The sequence below is a fragment of the Bidens hawaiensis genome, unplaced genomic scaffold (assembly GCF_021521415.1).
Source record: "Bidens hawaiensis isolate Kalapana, Puna unplaced genomic scaffold, B.hawaiensis_p1.1 tig00022023_1, whole genome shotgun sequence".
In the NCBI taxonomy this organism is placed as follows: Eukaryota; Viridiplantae; Streptophyta; class Magnoliopsida; order Asterales; family Asteraceae; genus Bidens; species Bidens hawaiensis.
Window position 1 is genome coordinate 8595 of NW_027493417.1, and position 14226 is coordinate 22820.

A 14226-nucleotide genomic window follows, 5' to 3' on the forward strand; every position below is an offset into this window, starting at 1 on the left:
CTTTTTCTGTGCCGCACTTTACTTATCCCGAAGCATTAATGCTTCGTAACATCACTAAATATCATAGATATCGTCTATAATTGAACCCTCGATTCGTTCGGGTTTCAATAACTATCGATCGATTAATCGCATAATCAATACGACGAATTATATATTCACGTACAATCAATACAGTGAACCCTATATTCTCGTATAATTACTATGGTAATTCACATACCAGACATTAAATATGACGTAACTATTGTCTACCGGTTAGGGTATACCGGTTTTCGTCGGAATCGTTACACTATAGTATGATGAGCCACACTGGTCAAGATTTTCCATGATAAACCAAGCTTCAACATAGCTAAGGCTATGTCATTCATATTTTTCATTCTTCTTTCAGTTATTTGATTGTTTGTTGTGCCATTTGGAACATAAGGACCTTTCTTGATCGAAATCCACATCTCAACATCATTGTAACAAACTGCAGCCTCAAACAACACTTTCCATTTAATGTAATTTTCCTATCCATACAACCTAGGCATCTTGTTAGTAGAAACCTCTTACTCATCCATTGATCCAGACAACTTTTTTGTATTTTAAAATCTTAAAAAAAAAATTTAACAAATTTAAACAAAAACTTAAACACTCTTGAAAAACAATCAGATCTGTGGACAAAACCCACAGATCTGATGTATTTGGATGGATTAGAGCAAGATCTATAATAAATGAAAGAACTTTAATGTAGATTTGAGTATGAAAACACTATTAAACATAAAAAATATTGTAGATCTTTGAAAAATGAAAAACAGGGAAGCTGACGTCACATACAAATGAAACAGTTGTCGGCTGATGTCACTCTTCATCTAAAAAATCAACAATAATCAGCAATAGTTCTTCACAAAAACAACAAAACAAGCTCTGATACCACTTGTCGGTTCCGTATAGCTCACTCAATAGCTTAATCACTCACAATCGTAACCCACACAAAAGTGTTACAAGAAGGTTATAACTTACTTATTTTGTGAAAAACATAAGAATATTAAAGGCGAAATTTGTAATACTCTTAATGTTGCTCGTCGGATAAGAAAGTAACAAACACACAAACTAACTCAAAAGATTTCCATATATATTGTGAAGGATACAATGAAAATCAATTAAGGTTTCAAGGTGGAATGTATGGATTTAAGACAGCTTTCCGTACAGGAGGTAGACAACCGTCAAATCACAATATTCGCTAATTTTCCGTTCTTGTATTAGGGGTGCCCTAAAGATTCCTTTTATAGGCCTGTTCTGACACCTGCCATTCCTTTTAGAAACCCTAATGATTGATAATAAAAATATTCAAATGTATTACAAAAGATTTTAAGTGTAAACACGTCTTTGGGCAAGCTTTGCAGCTTTTGTCTTTACCGAGCAGACCTGGTAACCATTAAGTGTGATGGGGAACAGTTCTCCGAGTAAGATTTACTTAGAATATTTTCCTTAGAAAATATTCATCAAGTAGGCTTCAAACTTCCTTATAATACCAAACTTTGCTCGGTATATATCCTACGAGGAAACTTGTTCTTCAGAGATCCCTTCAATCTTTTGTTGCATTAACTTATTTGAACAAGCCCAAGTGTGCTGGTGACATTGTACCTTGCTCGGGGTTGAACCATGCTGGTTTGAATTCCCTAAGTAGTTTCTTTATCAACTTCCTTCAAGCTTGCTGGAACCACTGTTTATTATGAATAAACCTTGCTCGATCCACCAAACTACTTGGTTTTATCAAGAGTTTGCTCTGAAACAAACCTTACTTGAATTGAAGAACAACCTTGCCTGATGAAGTGTAGTTTGCTCGAACTAACACTTTAGATGATTTCTAAAAGATAACTTTGCTCGAAGTTCAAAATACCTTGCTTGACCAAGTATAAGCTTGCTGGGAGGCCTAAGTTTGCTCGGTTTCCATATTAAGCTGTTTTCCAAGGAGGTTGAGAAGATTCCAATCTTCCTTATGTATTTTCTCATCCCAACAACATTAAAGGCGGAATCAGTAATATTCAAATTGTTGCTAGATGAATAGAAATGAAACAAACACACAAAGTTAGTCAAAAGATTTCCCTTAATATTATGAAGTATACAATGAAAATTGATTATGGTGTCTATGTGGATTGTTTGTATTTTAGGAAAATTTCCGTACAAAGATATACTTTTACGAGAATGTGTCAGACGTCAAATCACAATATTCGCTCTTTGTTCGTTGTCATAAATGTGCCATAAAGTTTCCTTTAATATGCACACCTGACATCTTCCATTCAAAAGTATTAAAAATATTACACATGTAAACAGGTCTTCGAGTATGCTTGTAAGCTTTTTTCCTTGTCGAGCAGACCTTGTAACCATAAGTGTGCTTGGAACAGTTCTTCGAGTAAGCTTTACTTAGAATATTTCCCTAAGAAAATATTCTTCAAGCACACTTCAATCTTCATGATATTACCAAAATTTTCAAGATAATATCATACGAGCAAACTTGTTCTTCACTGATTCGTTCAAAATTTTGTCTTTAACTTATTTGAACAAGTTAAGTTTGCTGTTGACACTGTAGCTTGCTCGAGGTTGAACCTTGCTCGTTGGATGTCCTTAGAATAATTTCTTCACTACCTTCCTTCAAGTGTTCTTGGACCACTGTTTAATAATTAACTTTGCTCGATCCACCAAAATACTTTGTATTAACTTGGGTAAGTCAATGGTTTGCTCTGAAACAAACATGCTCGACTAGAAGAACAACCTTGCTTGATGAAGTGTAGTTTGCTCGAACATACAATTAGAAGAATTTTAGAAGATAACTTTTCTCGAGAGTGAAATACCTTGCTTGATGAAGTGCCAAGTTAGCTCGGTATTCATACTTAGCCATTTTTGGGGTAGTTGAGAAGATTCCAATATTTCCATTGTTGAATCTTGATCCCAAAATCTCCCCCTAGATTGGAACAAGCTCAGATTCACCAAAACACCTGTATGTTACTTACACTTTTTCAAAATACACATCAAATTCCTAATAGCAATAAATTACATTACTTAAAGAAAATTTTACATAATCAAAAGGCTGTCAAATGGACATTACACATCAAATTCAAAACAAAAAAACAAAAAGCCTTTATCTTCTTGAGCTTCCAGCTTATGGTCTTCTATCAAACTTGACAACAACTGCCTTTTATTGGAACATGAAAATTTATTTGTAGAAAGGGTGATCAAAGGGTAGAGTCCATTCCTTTATACTCTTTAGATCACCCAAATCCACAAACTTTAGTTCACTATCATGTGTGATAACATGAAGTAGTTTTCGTTTAGAATTTCTCAGCAAGAACCTTTCATTTCTGTCATCATACAGAATGTTTGCAATTTGTTCATTTCTCTAGGATTGTGGGATTTGAACACTAATACCACATTCAATATGCTACATTCTTTGATGACTAAACAGGGTTTACTAGAAGATCCTGAAAATATTGGCTTCTCAGTTTCTGACTTTGGTTTATCGAAACTTTTCTTTTTTTTCAAAAAGGGAAATTACAATTTTGCTTGATCCCTCAAATATCTTAACAAATCATATTGTTGTGCACTGGTAGATCTGTGTCTTATCTGATAATCAGACAAGTGCAATGCAGCCAATTCATTCATTTGTTCTAGATCAAAGTCTTTGAAGTCTTCCTTGACAAATATTGATCTTAATTCTCCATTTTTCATCAGAATTTTCAGATCTCTGCTCTAGAGTTATAAAATAGTCCATTTGATAAGTGTTCATCATTTACTAAAAATGTTTGGCATCAATTGTTGCTTCTTTTGCATGTTTAGGCACCTTGGAACACGTTTGTTTTGGTTTCCGAGAGGTATGCCCTGTCTTTTTTCGCTTCTTTGCATTTTTGAGTTCAGAGAGTAAAGAATTTGACTTGTCAAAAGATACTTTGACTTCATGTTTCACATTCTTTGACGGATGAGTCTTCCTTTTGGACACTCTCTTGATCTTCTTATTACTGTTTTGAACAATTTCTTTTTCTTATTTCACGAGCTTCCCCTTTATTACTTTAAAGTTACTCATGATTTCTTTCTTAGTTATGATTTTCACAGTGTCAAAGGGAACTCCGTTTTCCATAAGATATTTTGGTTTCCCGCAATATCTGCACAAAACTTTTTCCTCTTCTCTTTTTCACTTTCTAAATGAACATTCTTGATTGTCTTTCAATCATTTTCATCATTTAAAACCTTTGTAATTTTATCAATCACAGTATCTAGTTATTTGAATCCGGTGAAGTACTACAAGAAAACGAAGAAAGGTGTGGTGTTGGGAAGTGCATAAGCATAGCTTATTTGAGTAAGATTAGAAAGATTGCTATTCGATGACTTTTTTAGTCCAATAATTCAATAGTTTGATGAAGTTTAAAAGTTTACCATGGTTTGATGTGCATGATATTTGTACACATTTTGACCTACTTTATAATCCAAAGAGTGGTCATGTGAAAGAGAGTTGGGAGTTTATAGTTAATGAAGCCAAACATGGATTCAAGAAGTGGACACCTTAGGGACTTAAAGGGTTTATGTCAAGGAATCAAAAGAATCCTGAAGGCGAGTTGATACGAACATTGAGATATACTCGACCAGATTCGCTACGTGTTATACCGTTGCACCCAATGGAACAATATTTTCATCCTTATTTCCTTTGTTGGTCAGATATGGCGTTAACCGGTGAGGCGCCCATCTATTTGGATCGTGGAGAAGAGAAGTATGACTGATACGTGTGTATGATCCGATGTGGTTTGTGAAATGCTCTGAGAAACACATAGAGATTTTACATTCGAGCAAGATACAATGTACAGACGATAATGTAAAAACTCAAGCTAATCAGTTCAAGAAAGTCTTTGACTTATGCTTTGATAAGAATATTCATTTTGGACGGGCTTGGGAAACAAATTGGAGAGAAGTTAGTGCTGAGAAAGAGCGGATTGAAGCGGAGTTTGAAGCTGAACTTCAGGAGAGGGTTACTCAGGCATCAAGGACTCGATTTCAATATATGCCAATAGGAGAACTCGTCCAATTTCTCAAAAAAGATCAACAAAACCGTCATTCGAGGAAGCGAGAAACGCTTATCATAAGAAGTATTTTGGTATTGATTATAGATGCAAGGACCTCACAATATCCAAGGGGGAATTACTTAGAGCAAAATGTTTAATGCTAGGTCTTGCGGTGTTAAACTAGCTTACTATGTCATTGTAGAACTTTTAAGGGGCTGAATATGTCAAACTAGATATGTGTTAAGGGTGGTATAAGTATATGTCAAAGTTTAAGACTTATACGCGGCGTATATGTCTTATACGCCAACTAAACTTATATGGCTTATAGAGAAAATATATAAATAAGCTTAACTTGTCATTATTTGTAATAGTTTTTGCAATCTGAAAATCACTTGTACTGAAAATTGTTATATGAATGTTAAGTGATTGTTATAGTGAATCATGATGTGTTTAGATCCTTTGCTACGTGTTACCGCCATTTAGCATAGTATAGTAAACACAACATTATCGATCCTTATCATATCGTATCTATACGTTTATGATAACGTATTATGATAAGGCATCACGTATTTCAAGTTTTCTCCATCACGGTTTTATAGTAGAGTTTTATTATGTCTTACTCTAAGCCGGTCATTGGTATTGTTGTCCACTTAAACTTTTATAACAAAAGGTTCAGAGACATCGGTGATACGATTAAGGTTCAGTTAAGCACACAATATCCGAATATGATTAGATTCTAATCTTGATTCAGTCTTAATTTGATTTTTACCATGTCACCCCAACTTGACTTAAACCTTTGAACCAGCTATATCAAAACATTTATTTTTTTTATTTTGAAAACATAGCAACGATTTTCCACAACAAGGTATACCCCCGTTATCAGGCAATACCCTAAGTTTCCTTTTCTATGGATGAGTATTCACGATTTCATCTGTCGGCTTGCAGACATTTTATCCCCTAGGGTCCGTTACTTATTGGTATTAAGATGCGCGCAAGGGAGGACAAATGTATGACTAACAGCATGTTTGATCAAGCCAGTAGTGAAAGTTGTACAAATTACAAAGTGATCAACTTTAATGATTTTTCAGGGTTCGCTCTTTGAGCACGTTTTTTAAATATTCACCGAAATGAATACCCAGATGATAAACCGCATAAAGACCCAATGGTTCCAGAAACCTAAAGCATCCCACCAATACATGATTTAAGGCCATAAACCATACACCGTTGAAGTGTAGATTATATACTATATGCTTAAAACACTTTATTTTTGTGATCTACTGAAACATAAGGCTTGAGTATGACAGACTATAAAATTTTACCTTCATTACCAAGACTTTTGCTAGAATTCTAACCCATCTTTCAATTTGGCTAGTTAGGTTTACATCACTTGTTCCCTTACTTGTTTGTTTTAAAGTGTCGGTCCCTCTCTCTGGATAGCTTACTCACTAACTGTCGTAACCAACACCTAATACCGACAAGAAGGTTACGACCTACTATTTTCTAAAGAACTCTATAATACTAAAGGTCGTATCAATAATATTCTAGATGTTGCACAACGGACACTAAAGTAACAAACACACACAATTAACTCAAAATATTTCCGTTAATATTATGAAGGATACAATGAAAATTGATAAGGGATTAAAGATGGATGTCAGGATCTAAGGCAGCATTCAGTATAGGACGGAGTCTGCCGTCAAATCACTTTACTCGCTCAGGTACGTTGTTTTAGGTCTATCATAAGCGTTTCCTAAAATATTCTTTTTTAGGCCTTTTTGACATCCTAACATTCCCTTTTTAGAAACCCTAGTTATTAATACAATCCTATTCAAATGTATTACAGTAAATGCTAAGTGTAAACAAGTCTTCGATCAAGCTTTGCAGCAGTTGTCTTTATCGAGGAGACCTGGTAACAATTAAGTTTGTTAGGGAATAGTTCTCCGGGCAAGATTTACATAGAACATTTTCCTTAGGAAATATTCACCACACAGACTTCAATCCTCTTGGCTATTTCAAACTTTGCCCGATAATAGTCCTACGAGAAAACTTGTTCTTCATAGATCCCTTCAACCTTTTGTTAATTTAACTTATTAAGTGAACCCAAGTGTGCTGGTAACAGTGTAGCTTGCTTTGAGTTGAACCTTGCTCATTAGAAGTTACTAGGTAATTTATTGATCAACTCCCTTCAAGCTTGTTGGGACCACTGATGGGATGAGAAAATGGCTTAAAGAAGATTGGAATCTTCTCAACCTCCCTGAAAATGGCAAAGTATGGACATCGGGCACACTTGGGCCTCCGAGGAAGCTTTTTTTACTTAAGCGAAGCAAGGTATTTTGCCTTCCTGGCAATGTTATCTTCTTAAAGTCTTCTTTAGTGTCAATCCGAGTAGGGTTCACTATGTCTAGCAAGGTTGTACTTCATAGCCAAACAAGGTTTGCTTCCAAGCAAGCTATTGGCTAAACCAAGCTTTTGAAGCCAAATATTTTGGAAGATCTTGCAAGGTTATTCTTTAATAAACAATGGTCTGAGTATTCTTGAAGAAAGTTGATAAGGTATTATCTTAAGGACTTTATCGGACAAGGTTCAACTCCGAGCAAGCTACAGTGTTACCAACACACTTGTGGTTGCTCAATAGATTATTTATTAACAAGAGTTGAAAGAATCTCTTAAGAACAAGTTTTCTCGTAGGATCATATCGGGCAAAGTTTGCTATGGTCAAGAAGATTGAAGTTTCTTAGGTGAATATTTTATTTGTAAATATTCTATGTAAAGTCTAGCCAAAGAACTGTTCCCCAGCACACTTTTGGTTACCAGGTCTGCTAGTAGAAGAAAAAAGCTGCAAAGCTTACTCGAAGACCTGTTTAATCAGAGTTTTTAGAAGGAATGACAGTTGTCAGGTAGGCCTATAAAAGGAATAATTAGGGCACGCCTAAAAAGAAGACGTGAGACAGCCGATATTATTGACGGCTGTTCTTTAATACGTTCTGACAAAAAACATTCCCTTTCTGTAACCCTGATTGATTCCCGTTCGTAATAATATTTCTATAAATGGAAATCTTTTGAGTAACAGTCTTCGTTTGTTTAGTTTCGTATTTTCAAGCAACATATATATTGTGCTTGTGATTCCGCCATTAACTCGATATTATTCTTACCCAAATTAGCAAGTCGTTAACTTGTCTTGTTAACACCTCACGGTGTGGGTTGCGAAGCATTATAGAAGCTTATAAGGTTGAAAGTGAAAATTGATCCAACCATTTTGGGAAATGATAGTACATTGGTTATTTCTAATATTCTAATGGATTTAATAGGCTAAAAAAGACAGTTAGTATAGTCATTATCATGTATGGTTGCTTTCCATGATGTGTAAAATCTGAGGTGATATAAACATAATGAAAATGCTAAACTTTATGTGGAGATATATTGTGTGACACCCGGTAATTTCCCGATCCCATAAACCAAGTAACCAACCTAATTATTAGGAGATTGTGAATGCGATGCGCGCCATGTTAGGATCAGCGCGGGCATATGCGCCATGCGCTGATGCGATGCGCCCCATGTTAGGATCAGCGCGGGCGTATGTTATATGCGCCATGCGCTGATGCGATGCGCGCCATGTTAGGATCCGCGCGGGCATATGTTATGTGCGCCACGCGCACAGGTTTTGTGTTTTCATAACTTAATTTCATGTCGTTTGTCTAATGGGTTAGCCGCCCCGCTTGATGCTAAGGCGGGTGCATACCTCTTCAATAATCAAATTATTTGTGCGCGTGCGGAAAGGGAACTAACCTCCCCGCATGGCGGGAACTTTGAGAGCTAGTTTGTCTGAAGCTCCAAGATGGAATTGACTTCAACATAACTGATCACTATGTTGAAATACCAAGACCTCATGGAGAATCTACAAATGAAACTCAACGTCCCTGACTACGAGAAGGTTACGCGCCCACAACGTTCAAAGAAATGGCCTTCACGCAGATGGCTGTACGCGTAAGGCTACACGCACAAAACACTTAGTCTATTCTTCAGGTGTAAAGGGGATTACCCCCGCCCAGAAAGAACCAGTTGCGTGTTTCAGAAATTTTTACCTTTTGACTGCACACTGACAAACAGTACCAGGAAAAGTATACTGTAACACGAAATGTCAGCTGTCAGCCGCACCTACTCTCACCAACCACAGTCCTGCATGTACTGTCAAAATCCATCAGAATCTTTATAACCACTCCCTAGGACCATCACCCCCATCCCTAAAATAAATAATAACAAACCCCATACCTTGTCATCATTACACCCAATACGATAAGATTTCAATCCCCTAAATCAAGGGATTGTGTTCCCTTGAATTTGCCTATAAATAAGTATCAATTCTTGAATAAAAATATCACACAAACACACTTCAAACTTTTCTCTTAAACCTGTAATTCTGCACTAACCATCTCCCGAGCATCCATTTCCAGTTCCGTTTCCATCGCTAGGTAAGCCGAAACTTTAGTCTTGAGATTTACTTTTCTGACCAACCCTTATATTCTTCGATTTCTTGATCTTAATATACATATTTCTTGTTATTTAAACATATTTTAGACTTCCAATTTCGAGGCTAACATCAGGAAACCCGAATCTCGTTTAATCTCTCTCTAAACCATCATTTAACAAGAATCACAGGTGAGTCTCACAGCCCCTATTTTCACTGTTTTTAAACTGTTTTCGGGGCGAGGGACACGTGTTTAAATTATGTTTTATCATGGTATATTTACAAGCAATGCAAACGATTATCTATTCATGGTGTTTATCTTGGTTTTCAATGTGAGTGCGCAAGATTTAGAAAGTGATCACTTCGTCAATGGAACTCTAAGAGTAGGGACTACTGTGTTTGATCAACCCACTCGTAGGGGTCGCACCTCTTTGCATAGACGAGTGCCTAGTATGGTCATGGGGTAGTACTACTGGTTGTAAAGCCCGCTCGTAGGGGTCGCACCTCTTTGCATAGACGAGCGCCTAGTTTTCCGAGCACAACGTCCGCGCGTAACCCGCGGGACGGTATTGTTTTAGCTCGTAGTGGCAGCGCCACTTTGCATGGACGAGCACAGTTTTCCGAAATGTCCGCGCGTAACCCGCGGGACGGTTTTATCAAGCATATGTTTTAATGATGTTATCAGAAATATGTTTCAATATGGTTTTATCAAGGATATGATGCAATACGATTTATCAAGTCACCAAAACTTGTGAACTCACTCAGTTTATACTGATTCAAATGTTTTTACGTGTCTTTCAGGTGATAATTAGTAGCGCAAGGAGTCACACATAGAGCACTTCACGCAGAACATCTATAAAAATGGTTTTTGGAAGATTTTAGTTCTATCCATTCCACACGCGTGGTTGTTCCCGCCGTGTAAGTGGATATGGCGCGGAAATCTTCAATGTTTTTCATATGTGGATGTTTTTATATGTAATTCTAAACAATGTAATGTATTTTGTACTAGACATTTCATGCGCAATGGAAAAATTTATTTGAATGTTTGCAATGACCCGTGCTTGATTATCAATTCCCACTCGCGCGCACCCGGCTGTTTCCGCCGTTTAGGGCCGGGTGTGACATATTGTTATATATGCATGTTCCAATATGCATCTTTCCACATGATAAGCAGAAAAGTGATTATCTAGTCATACACGAGCCCGTTGGTATGTGGTCACCTAAAATTAAGTATCTTGTTGAGAATGACAAAGATCAAATTTGAACTAAACTATTTTAATATATTTGTTTAACCAAAAGTTGATATGAGTTCACAAATTTTTATGAAACATGCAAACATGAGGATTAATTCTAGAACTACAGGGAGGAGGCAATCATAGAAGTTCCATTAAACATCCCGAATGAAAGTTCTGTATGACCGACTTGCGTGGCATGTAAGTCCAACGTTCAACCTCACATATATTTGTAAATTTGAAATGAAAATTCTAAATCTTTTAAACTATTATGTCATTAAAATTTTGAACATATATCCGGGGGTCGGAGTCAATTCGTGGTGATCTGGAGAAAGCCAAATAGTCATTGAGAATAGATATGGAGCATCAGAACATAACAAGTGTTATCCATTTTAGTCTTATGTAAAACAATTGAACCTTAATGCATATCACCAAAACGAAATGAAAATCATGCTAAGTGTAGACCTGCCGGTAAGCTGTCTGATATGTCATAGTGATGCTGAGAATGAAGTAATGAGGGGCAACTTAACCAATATGATCCTATGTTGAGATATTTTCAAAAGAAAAAGAAAGGAAGATAACTTAAATTTGATCTCATTATGCACCATTTGCTCTTAAACAATGATCTTTAATGATAAAACTGTTTGACATTTGGTTTAAGACAAAAAGTGTTGCATTTTACCTTTGAAAGGTCTGAATTTGTACTTTCGGGTAAGGTTTTATGATTTTAAACCATATCGGGTAAACTTAGTTGATTTTGTCTGAGTTTATTCATTTCGGGCATGCTTTGATGTTCTACATATTTTCGGGTAAACTTGACTGCTTTATTTGAAGTTTAACTCTTTCGGGCAAGCTTGAAACTTGAATATGTTTGCTTATGATGATTCGAGCATGCTTAGATGTTTTCTGAACTTTCTAGCAAACTTAACTGTTTTATAGGATATTTGACTTATTATAGCAAGCTTTACATTTCTAAATGTCGAATATGAATTTCCTAGCAAGCTTTGATATTCATAGGCAATTCTAGCACACTTAGTTGTAATCTTTAAGTGTTTTAGATATCCGGGCAAGCTTAATGATTATGTATGTGTTTAACTGATTTATTCATATTTTCGAGTACACTTTCTGTTTAGAGCATAATTTTACATCTTAGGATAGACAAGTCTTTTATAGCACACTTTATGCTTCTATAATATTTTCGGGCACACATCAGTGTGAAAAAGAATTTGGATGAATATTTTTTAACTGTTTTAAGTTTTTCGGGTAAGGTTTATGATATGTTCAATTATTAGAGCAAGGTTGACTATTAGAAAGATTTCTAAGATGTTATTTTGGGTGTCTTAACTGATTCTTATCAAGGTTGCCTATTTAATGATTTATACTTGATTTTTTGTCTTGTGATTTATTTGTCGAGCAATCATGTATTTCGAGAAAGCTTCCTTCACTTTACTCACTTAGATTTATTTTTAAACTTTATAATTTCTGAACCCATTCTAAAACGGGCAAGGTTGTTAAAATGACTTATACCTAGCAAGCTTTGTGAATTTAACTTTCTTGGGCAAGGTTTTTGAATGTGCTTTATCGAGCAAGGTTTTCAATGGGAAGATTTTTAAATGAGATATTTTAACTGTTTGACAGCTTTTTCCCACAAAAAGACAAATTGCATTTAAAACCTACTTTCAAAAGGTATATAAGAGGGAGTTAGTGAAATTTCATGCCTCACTTCTCTCTCCAAACATTATACAGATTCTCTCTTGCTCTCATTTCTAGAATACTAACCGCCTAATTACTTTTCCAAACCCTATTTAACTAGCCCTCAAATTCCGACTCGGTAAGCATTAATTGATTAATTTCGGACACCGATTATAGGGAATTTGGCAGTTAATTTTCATTCAACTAACTCTCTGTTTTATGTGTAGGTTATTAATTTGTCGAAGAACATGTTTTTAAAGACATTTCTCTTTTTTATTTCTTCAAATTATGACCTCAAACGTGTCAAAGTTATGAACTATACGACAAATTTTTGCTTTGAATATGTTTTTATTTGTGTATGTAAAGATATGGAGGACGAGCCTAAATATCTATTTGAGAAGAAGCACAATATGTGCGAAATGCAACCGAAAAGCTGACCAAAACGAAAAAGAAACACCGAATTGACCAAAACGAAACAAAAAAAACCGTAATGAAACTTAACTGAAATAGAAACGACCAAAAAAAAATCGACATGAAAATGAAAATTTGACCTAAATGAAACAAAAGAAGCGAAATGCAACTGAAAAGCTGACGAAAACGAAACAAAAACAACGAATCGACCAAAACAAAACTAAACCGAAATAGAAAAAGCTGACTAAAACGAAAAAGAAAAAAACTAGAAAAACTAAACCAAAAACTGACCAAAAGGAAACAAAAAAAAACGAAAGGCAACCGAAAAGACGACTAAAACGAATCTAAAATACCGAACCGACCGAACGAAACAAAAAAACAAAAACGAAACTGAACCGGAATAGAAAAGCGACCAACACGATACAAAAAAGCGATATGAAACCGTAAAACTGACCAAACCGAAAAAAAAACTAAAATGCAATCGAAAAGCTTACTAAAGCGAAACAAAAAACCGAAACGTATCGAACCAAAACGAAACAAAATGAATCAAAATGGAAAAAAAAGCCATATGAAACCGAATTACCGACCAAAACGAAAAAAAACACTGAAACCGAAAAATCGACCAAAACGAAAAGTATTAACCGAACCTGAACCGAAATGAAAAGGAAAAACCGACAAAATCAAAACAGAGTAACTGAAAAGATCGAAACCTAAGAGCTAAACTAAACCCACTAAACCGATATTTCTTGGTTTTTTTTTATGAACTAGGATGACTGGGGAAGTATTTTTGTTGTTTTACATTTTTCTTTTTTTATTTATATTTCGAGTTATTATTTTTTTAATTTTAATTTTTGAATTTTTTGAGGGGATTTGAAACCTTTTGTATTTTAACCATTACGTGGGTCAAGATGGATTAACTTAACCCATCTTGACATTTATCCATCCTAACCTATAACTATCCTGACCCAAACCCATCTGATCCATCACCTCAATCCAACCCAACTCATTCAAATTACCACCTCTAGTTTTGATTATGCTATGTAATTTGACTTTTGATGTTGATGTGTATTTTAGACTAAGTGTATGTAACCATAGAAGTGTTTTGGTACAGCTGAGGGTGTTCCAATCTAGGGGGAGATTACTGGGAAGAGAAAATGGCTTAAGGAAGATTGGAATTTTCACAACCTGCCTGAAAATAGCTAAGTAAGGACATCCGGCACACTTGGGCATTCGAGCAAGCTTTACTTAAGCCTAGCAAGGTATTTTGCCTTCCGGCAAGGTTATCTTCTTAAAGTCTTCTTTAATGTCAATCTGAGCATGATTTACTATGTCTAGCAAGGTTGTTTTTGATAACCAAGCAAGGTTTGCTTTCTAGCAAGCTATTGGCTAAACCAAGCTT